The 10,578-nt window shown below is 30.6% G+C and overlaps 1 pseudogene; it reads left to right on the top strand.

Annotated features, from left to right (window-relative positions):
* Positions 1–930: 930 nt before the first annotated feature.
* On the top strand, positions 931–2,484 carry LOC145132370 (malonyl-coenzyme A:anthocyanin 3-O-glucoside-6''-O-malonyltransferase pseudogene; annotated as a pseudogene).
* The last annotated feature ends 8,094 nt before the right edge of the window (positions 2,485–10,578 follow it).

Below are 10,578 nucleotides of genomic sequence, written 5' to 3'. Positions count from 1 at the left end.
TCTATTATATTATATATTGTCATTATTAAAGAGTTCGTACTTTGGAAGTTAGAAGTCATTATCTTAATTACATTAGGTGGTTTAAAAAAAATTGATTAATATTTGTACATAAAAAATGTTTGTGTATTAAACTAAAGTACTTCAATTAAATTATAAAAAAAAATAGAGTGTTAGAAGTATTACCACTCCCTACCAAATACAAAGATTAGATACTAAATTAAGAAAAATGAAACGGCACTTTTTATATGACAACGTGTTAGAAGTGTTACCACTTCTCTAAGTCTAAAAGTATCATTCTTTTAAAACCATATGCTAGAAAACTGAGACAAGATTGTACCCACAAACTCACACCAAACTTCATGACAGAGAAAAAAACTGGCACCAAACTTCACATGACTTTGGATCTGTGATTATGAAATTTCGCTTTCAGTTATTCACACCATGTACAATAATAAAGAGTACATATAATAAAAGTTGTACAAAATCATGGTAATATATTGTTAAATAGTTTATTTGATAATGACCTAACAAACCAAAATTAGCAGGATTAAGGTGTTTGTGAAAACAAAAATATAGTTATAAAATAAGATGGTTTTAAACTAAATGTGTAAATTTAATATAGTAAAGTTGTATTACGTACGTAAGCCATTCTAAAAATATTCTCATTGAATAAAAATAAAATACATATGAAAAGCAAAACTAATGACACATTGATTTTTTTTTTTTTAATAATCTTAAATACAGATTCAACAGTCAACACTAACAATAAAAGTTTAATCAACTAATTGCATCATAATTTTTAATTTAAAATAAAAAATTACCATATGTCACCAGTACCAAAATTTTATGGTATCCGAAAATCTAGAATCTAGTTTATAAAGTTAGCCATATAAATAAAAAGTTTACAACCACATATATCAAGTCACCAATTTGAATTTCTCATCGTCACCTTGTCCTTATATAACTCCACTAGTTTAGGGACATTAAAACATTCAGAGGCTGCTGATTCAAAATGGGTTCCCTTCCAATCTTGACTATTCTTGAAGAGTCGCAAGTATCGCCACCTCCGGCCACAGTAACCAACAGGTCGCTACCACTTACTTTCTTCGACTTCTTATGGCTAACCCAACCTCCTATTAACGCTGTCTTCTTCTATGACCTCCCCATCACTAAATCACAATTCACTGAAACCGTTGTCCCCAAACTGAAAAAGTCGTTATCAATCACCCTTCAACATTTTTTTCCATTCGTTGGCAACTTGATCGTGTTTCCTTCCCCTGATAAAAAACCAGAAATCCGATATGTTGAAGGTGATTACGTCGATGTTACGTTCGCAGAATGTAACCTTGATTTCAGTGATCTTACAGGAAACCATCGACGAGACTGTGACAAGTTTTATCATCTTGTACCTCTTCTCAAACGCACTGTTAAAGTCTCCGACTTTATAACAATCCCGGTGTTCTCCGTTCAAGTTACACTTTTTCCGAACAATGGATTCTCTATTGGCATGACGAATCACCATAGCTTGGGTGATGCTAGCACGCGGTTTTGTTTCTTGAAGGCCTGGACTTCGATAGCTCAATCAGGAACAGATGAGTTGTTTTTAACTCATGGGAGTTTACCCGTTTATGATCGACTTGTTAAATACCCGAAACTTGATGAAAGTTATCTCGAGAACGCAAAGGTTGAAACTTTTAACGAAGAGTATCAACTTCCAAGTCTTTCAGGGCCAACTGATAAAGTTCGAGCGACAGTTATCTTGACACGAAGTGTCCTCAATCGGTTGAAGAAATTGGTTTCAACCCAACTGCCTACTTTAGTATATGTATCATCTTTTACAGTTGCATGTGGTTATATCTGGAGTTGCATAGCAGAATCAAGAAACGATGAGTTTGAACTTTTTGGTTTCACCATCGATTGTAGAGCACGTCTGAATCCACCGATCCCTGCGGCTTATTTTGGCAACTGTGTGACGTTTTGTGGAAACATGGATAAAACCAAGATGTTAATGGGAAAGGAAGGATTTGTTAATGCTGCTAAATTGCTTGGAGAAAGTTTACATAAGACCTTGACTGATAAAGATGGAATCGTGAAAGATTTAGGATCGTTTGAAGATTTCTTGTCTGAAATGAAGCCAACAACAATGATCGGGGTTGCTGGATCACCGAAGCTCAAGTTTTACGATTTGGATTTTGGATGGGGGAAGCCTAAAAAGCATGAAACGATTTCGATAGATTATAATGGATCCATATCCATGGCTGCTTGCAAAGATCAAAATGAAGATCTGGAGATTGGTGTGTGTCTTTCGGCTACCGAGATGGAGGTTTTTGTTCGTATCTTTAATAATGGACTAGAAAAGTACATTTAGATTAATTAAATTATCATGGTTGCTCTTTGTTTTTCCTTGTTGATCTGATGGTTGGTAATGGGTATTACCATTATTTCAGATTAATCAAATTATATCTTTTTTTGTTGTTGTCAAAAGTCATGAGTGATTTCAGTAAATACACTTGTTGAATAAAAATATATGCATTATATAAATGTTGTGATTCATCTGGAAATGAAATAAAATATAATTATTATATATGTACAGTGAAAATGAAATAAAATATTATTGAAGAGTCAAAAACGACAACAGCAACGTATGAGAGCACACGTGGTTTATCTGCGAATTTCTAAATAAATTTAATATTTTCATTTTTTATCTTTTTCAATTTTTTTTATATGTTTAAAATTATAATATATTAATCTATTTACTAAAATATAAATTACAGATCTGTATCATCGTTACAGGATACATCCCCGATTAAAGAAATTATCTTAATAATTTTGAATATAATATAATCTTTTGCTCCTCCATTCAGAAATTTGTTGCATTTTCCGTTTCAACGGTAAAGCCTAAACCCTAGAAACGTGAAGAAGATATTAAATAATACCTCCATAACTCGTCAAGAGAGGAGAAAGTGTAGATAGGGCACATGGAACTACCCTAACCGGCTTGCTTAGACTGAGCAGAGGGAGTATCGAACCAGAACGTCTAAGAATGCTCGAGTGGATGATGTGCTATGGCCGTACCAGGCGTGGAAGAAGAGGAAGACGATAGCGTATCCGCGCCGCCACTGACAATCTCTCCCTTTTTTAGTTGTTCATCTTAAACACCCCTATGCTTGTTGACACGATTTGTTTGTATGGCGGTGGAGAAGCAGAAAAGCAACATGTATCAATAGAAGCCGATGATGTAATAATCTATAGCCTAGGCCAAATAGATGGATTTGCCTTATGAAGTTATTGTTCATAAGTCGATTGTCTTTTAGTTATATACTAGACGAATACTTGTACGTTGCGCATAATCTAATAAAGTTTTTTGTTGTTATGAATTATAAGATAATAATTTTACTATTTAGTAGATATAAAATATTTTAATATTAGAAAGAAAAAACATTATAAATGGTCTCTGTGGTTTCCCCAAATCTGAAGTTTAATCCCCCGTGGTTTAAAAACATCATAGATGGTCCATGTGTTTTCAAAACTTTTGATGATTGGTCGTTATTGTTAACTCCGTTAAGTTTTGTCCGTTAACAGAAGGGCATTTTCGTCATTTCACTACCACAGGGACCATTTATGATGTTTTCTCTTTTTAAAAAAAATTAATATAATTATTTAATATCTCTCTCTCTCTAAATTAAATATAATTATTTAATATATATATATATATATATATATATATATATATATATATATATATATATATATATCTCACACACACATACATCGTGTTCTTCCTAAAAACACACACTGGGATTACTCCTCCAACCCCACCCTTGCGAGCCTTCTTTCATGTTTCATGCTGGTAAAATATTTGATGATCGAAGGAACTCGATTTCTACTTTCTACTGCATGTGTTTGTGTTTATATTGGAGGAGGTATCTCGATTTCTCCTCTCTACTGCATAATAACTTGAAATGGGTGGTGTTACCCAATTTGTGAGCTACTGGGTCTGATGTTTTCTTTCAACTTTGAATGCATCAGGTGTGAAATTAGACACTTTCAGTTTTGTGAAGGTATTTTTCTTTCAGGTGTTTCATCGAGCACTTGGAGTGCATTGTTCTCCTCCTTCATTTTCTGATTTATTTATTAAGATTTATCACCATTGGAAGTATACACTTCCAATTTTCTTTCCAGAGACATCCAATTCAGCAAATAGATAAACATGTATAGAGATAGGAATATGAAATTAAGGAGTTGGAATTAAAATAAGCGAAAATTGTAAGAGATATGGATACAGACATAAGGAATCGGAAGTGCTCTGCCTATCCATTATTGTTCCCTTTACCTGATTCCACTCCTCACATTCTTGTGCTTCCAAGTCCTCTACCTATCCTCCCACGATCCTTCCAGAAAAGGTGATTTTACATTGTAAATCGATTGAAGACATTGCTGATTATAAGTGTATTCTAACTTCTCTCGATATTTCCATATCTACCATTGATTTTACACTTCAGATTTAGCTCCGTTCAGTGGATTCACAACACTTTCATTGAAGATTTTAATCAGAAACACTTCCTCTCAAAGTTTAATTCGGTGAATTATGTTTTCTCTGTAAAGCAGAATCAATTGACAGGGGATTTTTTTGAGATCGAAAAGAAGGATGTATTGGTGATCCGAAGCATGAGGAACTTGCAACAACAAGAAGGAGGACATCGTCTCCATCGGAAATTCGGACAAGGAGGACACCAAAACCCATATCAGTGAGGGAAGCCTAGATGAAGAAAAACATCGATATGGGTTTTCCATCGATCCATTGTGGTGCTTCCGGTGGTTGTTTATCCGGCGATAAAACAAAGCTGAGGGTAGTGATCGGTGATTATCAAGCTTCGTTGATTGAAGCTTTGAAGTGAAATTTTTTGTGGTGGGTGTTCTTTAAGTGCAGGTTTGATGAGAGAGAGAGAGAGAGAGAGAGAGAGAGAGATTTTATATATTAAATAATCATATTTAATTTTTCTTTTTTTTTTTAAAAAAAAAAAGAAAAGAAAAAGCATCATAAATGGTCCCTGTGGTAGTGAAATGACGAAAATGCCCTTCAGTTAACGGACAAAACTTAACGGAGTTAGCAATAAGGATCAATCGTCAAAAGTTTTGAAACACAGGGACCATCTATGATGTTTTTAAACCACGGGGACTAAACTTCAGATTTGGAAAAACCACAGGGACCATTTATGATATTTTTTCTATTAGAAATATATGATAATATAAAGATATTTTAAAACTATATCATTTTAATTGTTTTTATATGCGGGTTATACATGAAAATAATTAAATTAATTTCTTTTATCATGATTATTGTTTCAAATATCAACATTGTTTTCAATGCAACATAAATACATAATATAATTTTTAAATTATTTAATCTAAAGTTGTCGTTAATTAGGAAAATATCATTATTGCAAAAAATAGTTTTTATTTAACGTTTTATTAATTTGACATTTCGATTTACATTTTATTTTTAACCCTATATTATTTTGTAAATGTTTAAAAATAGTCTTTGAACCATTTTCATGTTTATTTGACATAAATCAATAAATTTAAGTATATTTTATTTTGAAAGTTGAATAGTTAGTACTAAATTTAATATTAGAAACGAGCTTAATGTACTAAAATCATATTATTTAATTAGTTGGAATTTGAAGAGTTGTGCAGCCAATATGCTAAAAGAAATCAATAATATAAATATATTTGAATGTTGGCTTTGAAGAGTTGCAATTAAAATTAAAATTACAAATTAGTTTAATTATTAAAAAGGAAAATTTACATAGTTAGTTAGTTGAAAGTTGATAAATTATATAAGTTTCAAATCAATAAATGAGTTTAATGTACTAAGAAACAAATTAATTATTGCTAATTAGTTGGAAGTTAAAATTTTAATATGTTTCAAATCAATATATATATTTTATGTGAAAATTTAATATGTTTCAAATCAAATTAATTATTGCTAATTAGTTGGAATTCAATAATGAAGTATATATTTTATGTGAAAATTGGCAATGAAACGCTTTTTTTAAAATTGCAAATGAGTTTACAGTATTAAAATTAAATTAGTGATAATTAATTAGTTGTGAATTGATAAGTTGTATATGTACAATTACCCTAATCTATGTATCATCTTTAGAACTGCCAAGGATACCAAAAAGAATTTCCTTCCCGCAAAATCATTTCACAGATTCAACAAGAAACAGCTAGAAGATATCCTCAAGCTCACTGAAAAATCGAAATTCACTACCGATGAAGTGAAGCTTCAAATCATAAGAAGAATCAAATGGGTGTTCGTTGTGAGGAAATTATGGTGGCTCCTTATCAAGTTTTTCAAACTTGACAAGCGAAGAAGATTAGCTACGAGGTCACTTGGGGTTAAATTGTTGATACATGAAAGTGACCTTCGGCAACTAAAATAATTATTGTGGATGCGAAGAACTGAATTGATGAAGAAGTGAAGATATGTTTTGTGCCGAAGAGTTGCTAGTTGTGATATACCGGAGAATGCATGAAGACCGTAGATGCTAAAGGAGACTTAGCGAAGAGTTGACCGGAGTTTGTCTTTAGTGATACCAAAGTGTCAATGTAATGATCAAGTTTTCCTAACAAAGTGTGTTGGGTTGGTTTTGTTAGTTCCAGGTGTGGGAAGCATGGACGTCTATATCAGTATTACTTTTGTATTATCCATTTGTAGACATGCACTATTTTCTCCTATAAATAGACGATCTTGTTGATCGATAGGAGTGTGTCTAATCTTACTTCTTTTGTAATTTTCTCATATTGAAATACAAGTCTCCTAATCTCCAATATCTTATGCTTTATTGATCATCACTGAATACCTTGTGTTTGATTGCAAACCATGTTATGATTCAACAAGTATCTTTTGACTTGCTTATATTTAGATTGTATGTTGTTCTTATATTTCCTTTATAATTTCGCTAACTTATTATTGTTAAATTTTATTAAGATCCATGAGATTAACTTAAAATTATGCACCATAATCTCTTTATCATAAGTTATTCTCTCAACAGTTTTACATTACCTATTTTTGGGTTGATCTTCATAAACTATGTTTCTTGGAGTTAGCAACATTTCATAAACACATTGCATAGACATTTAGGGCTAGAAGCATTTTAAGAAACTAAGAACTAAAGAGAGAAATATAGAAACTAAAGTCATGTGTAATAGTTTACATAGCATGTTTGATGTTAAAATAATTAATAATAGTTATTAAAAGACAATGAAAAGTCATTGAAAAATATGAAAAGACATGGGGTTTCAAATCAATGTGGAACATAGAAATATGCCTCTGTTATAGTATAGCATATATATATATATATATATATATATATATATATATATATATATATATATATATATATATATATATATATATATAATATAAGACAAAATTCCATTCATCAACCTATTATAAGTGAATGCTCATAAAAAGAATTTTATTATTTTCGTGTCTATTACAATCATTTTATTATATATTTATGGCTAATTTTTGCCCACTAACCAATAAATATAGACGAACTTTTTTTTTCTGATCTAACAATTATATTAAAAATATATATAAAAAAAAACTAAAATTATTATATGTAAATGGTTAAAAAAATTATTTTATTTGATTATTATCTACTGACCACTTTTATTCAATTTTTGGTCAAAGTATACATGGCACCAAAACTATAATAATGTTAGTTATTACGCTATGTGGTAAATAAAAGTAATTTTGTGTTAAAAGTTTCTCTCACGAGCTCAGTGCCAAAGGAGTAAGGCCTCTACCTTTCTAGAAATCTTGTGAATTTAGGAGTATGGAGGAGATTTCGGTGATGCTCAGGGGAAAGTTTGATAAATTAAAGGAAGATTTCAAAGCTGATATGGGAATCTTTGTTGGAGATCTGGTTGGTATTCTTGAAGAAACATCAGTATCTCACCACGAATTGCAAGAAGTATCTCTAAATTAAGTGAATGTCTAAGTTGGAATAAATTGAAAGCATCTAATCTTAATGATAATCTTTGTAGGTGTCATTTTTAAGAATGATGAGGGAAGAGTTAAAATAGAGAAGTTGGACCTAGATATTAGGAGATCTAAAGATGATAGTTGTATCTTAAACAATGATAATAAAACTCTAATGAAACAGAGAAACATTTTCTGTCTGATTGCTAAACGTCATTATAGATACATTACTCAGTTATATATAAACTGCGAAACTGCTAAAGATAAGCACAAAAAAGTGCTTCCATTTTTAGAATTCAAGCACGATGAAATAGATATTGTATGTTATTAATGTGAATCTTTAATCTATTATGATGAATCCTTATGTGATGCTTATAGGGTTGGTCTAGAAAAGGATGAAGAATTTTTGGAATCTAATTAAGAACATAAAGGAAATGATGAAAAATGTGTTGGTTGAAGATGATAAGCATCAAATTAAAAGGAACTCAATTGAAAAATATGATGGATTGTGCAAGAATTTTAATTCAGAAGAATGTCCTAATGGTGAAATCAATTTTGATTATGATGAAAGTGTAATAAGTGAAATATCTGTTGAAGATGAGGTTGATTGTTCTTCTTATGTGATATCTAATGATAAACCAAAAAAGAATTTGATTTTAGAAGATTCAGTTGACTTTGAACAATTTGTTGTGAATGATGGTATCAAAAAGTTAAAAGAAAAGGTTGTTGTTTTTCCAAAAGTCCAAAGTACCCGAAATCAAGTGTTTGTTATGAAAGGACTGGACAAATCGATCGCTAATGACTTGACTTCTATAGTGAAAACTGATAATGATGCTTCTTGTGAGACTCATGTTTGGTATGAACCTATAAATAATAGTGAGGACACAATAGGACTTTCTGAGAAAACATCATTGAGAGTAAAAGGTAGATACATTTTAGAACCATTGAATGTAATTTCTGTTGAACAAAGTTTTGTAGAAAATTCTGAGGTTCAAGATGTCAAATCCATTTCAAAGAAAAATTATGTGATGAATGATTGGAATGGAAAGTCAAAGATAAAAACTCTATTTGATCACAACAATAAGGAAAGAAAAAGAAAAGATTAAAGAGAGGAAAGCGAGATTCAAAACGAATTTGAAAGAAAGGAATAAATTTTGGAAACAAAAGAATGAGACAACAAATTCTGTTAAATCTCACATTGTTACTTGTTCTTGTTCTTGTTCGTCATCTCATGTTCAAAATCAAAATTCTAACAATCCATCAAGGTCTCTTAATCAGAATTTTTTTTCAAAATAAGTAGCAAAAACAAAATCTTATTTTGGTCCAAACTCTTTTTATTCAAGAAAGTGTTAAATTAAACATAATTGTTAAGAAGCCAAACACTTTTTCAAAGAAAATTGATTCAAAACAATCATTTGTTCAAAAGAATGGTGTTTCAAATCCAAATGTTGTTTTAAAGAACGATTTGTCAAAACAAAAGAAAGAATAAAAGAAAATTTTAAGAAGCTTAATTCCATAAACAAAAGCATTTATTCAGAGAAAAACATCACTTATAAATCTTTGTGATACAAAAACCCAAGTTTATAAAATTGTGAAGAATGTGAATAATGTTTCAATTGAGAAATCATTTTGCATTGAAAAAACCAAGATTTTTCTTGATGTTAATTTTAAATTCAAAATCTCACGAGGGCCAAAGATGGTTTGGGTTCCTAAATTAATTTAATTTTGCAGGTAAATCGTGACAAACAGTACAAATTTGAATGGTATATTGATGATGATTGTTCTCGTTATATGACTAGGAGGAAATCCCAATCGTTGGAGTATAGAAGTTTAAAGGATGCTGGAGTATTAATATTTTATTTTTTTACCTAAAATGTTTTACCTTTATATGAAATTTAATCCTCAATTTTAGTTCCCTCTAAATCCCAAAATAAAAGGGTTTCAAATTTTCACAAAACTTCAATTCCTATAATATATATATATATATATATATATATATATATATATATATATATATATATATATATATATATATATATATATATATATATAGCGTCCGGTTCCGGTGAGGACTCTTTTTTCAGTGAGGACGGCGAGGACTAACTATGGCCAATCAAGCTCATTAAGGATATTTAGGTCCAAAAAACGGGCTGCTAATGCTAGACAACATATCGATGGGCCCTATAACTACCGACGACGATGTCATTAGCTATCAGGTAGTCTACTCCTCCGATCATCAAGCTAGTTCGAAGAACGACGAAATCGAGATTTTTTCTACTAAAATCTTCAATATTCGATACTAATCATACGGAATCAGGTTACATTTAGATCAAAAACTTATCTTTTACTAATAATCATGAATTTATGTTTCAAAAAACGAAAAAATTTGCTTCAATCATCATTCAAGTTCTTTTAGAATTTGAAATCAGGTTAAATTGAAATTATCATCGATTTCTACTGAAACTCTGCAATTTAGATTTACATAACACAAAATTAGCTTAGATTCGAACTAAAAAAAGATACATTACTGCCGATTTGTAATGCTCTGTATCAAAACACGATAAATCAGTTACGATTTTAAC

The sequence above is a fragment of the Lactuca virosa genome, chromosome 8, assembly GCF_052849685.1.
Source record: "Lactuca virosa cultivar CGN04683 chromosome 8, Lactuca_virosa_CGN04683_v6, whole genome shotgun sequence".
In the NCBI taxonomy this organism is placed as follows: domain Eukaryota; kingdom Viridiplantae; phylum Streptophyta; class Magnoliopsida; order Asterales; family Asteraceae; genus Lactuca; species Lactuca virosa.
Note: the sequence above shows the minus strand (reverse complement) of the source record. Positions and strands in the feature narration are given on the sequence as shown.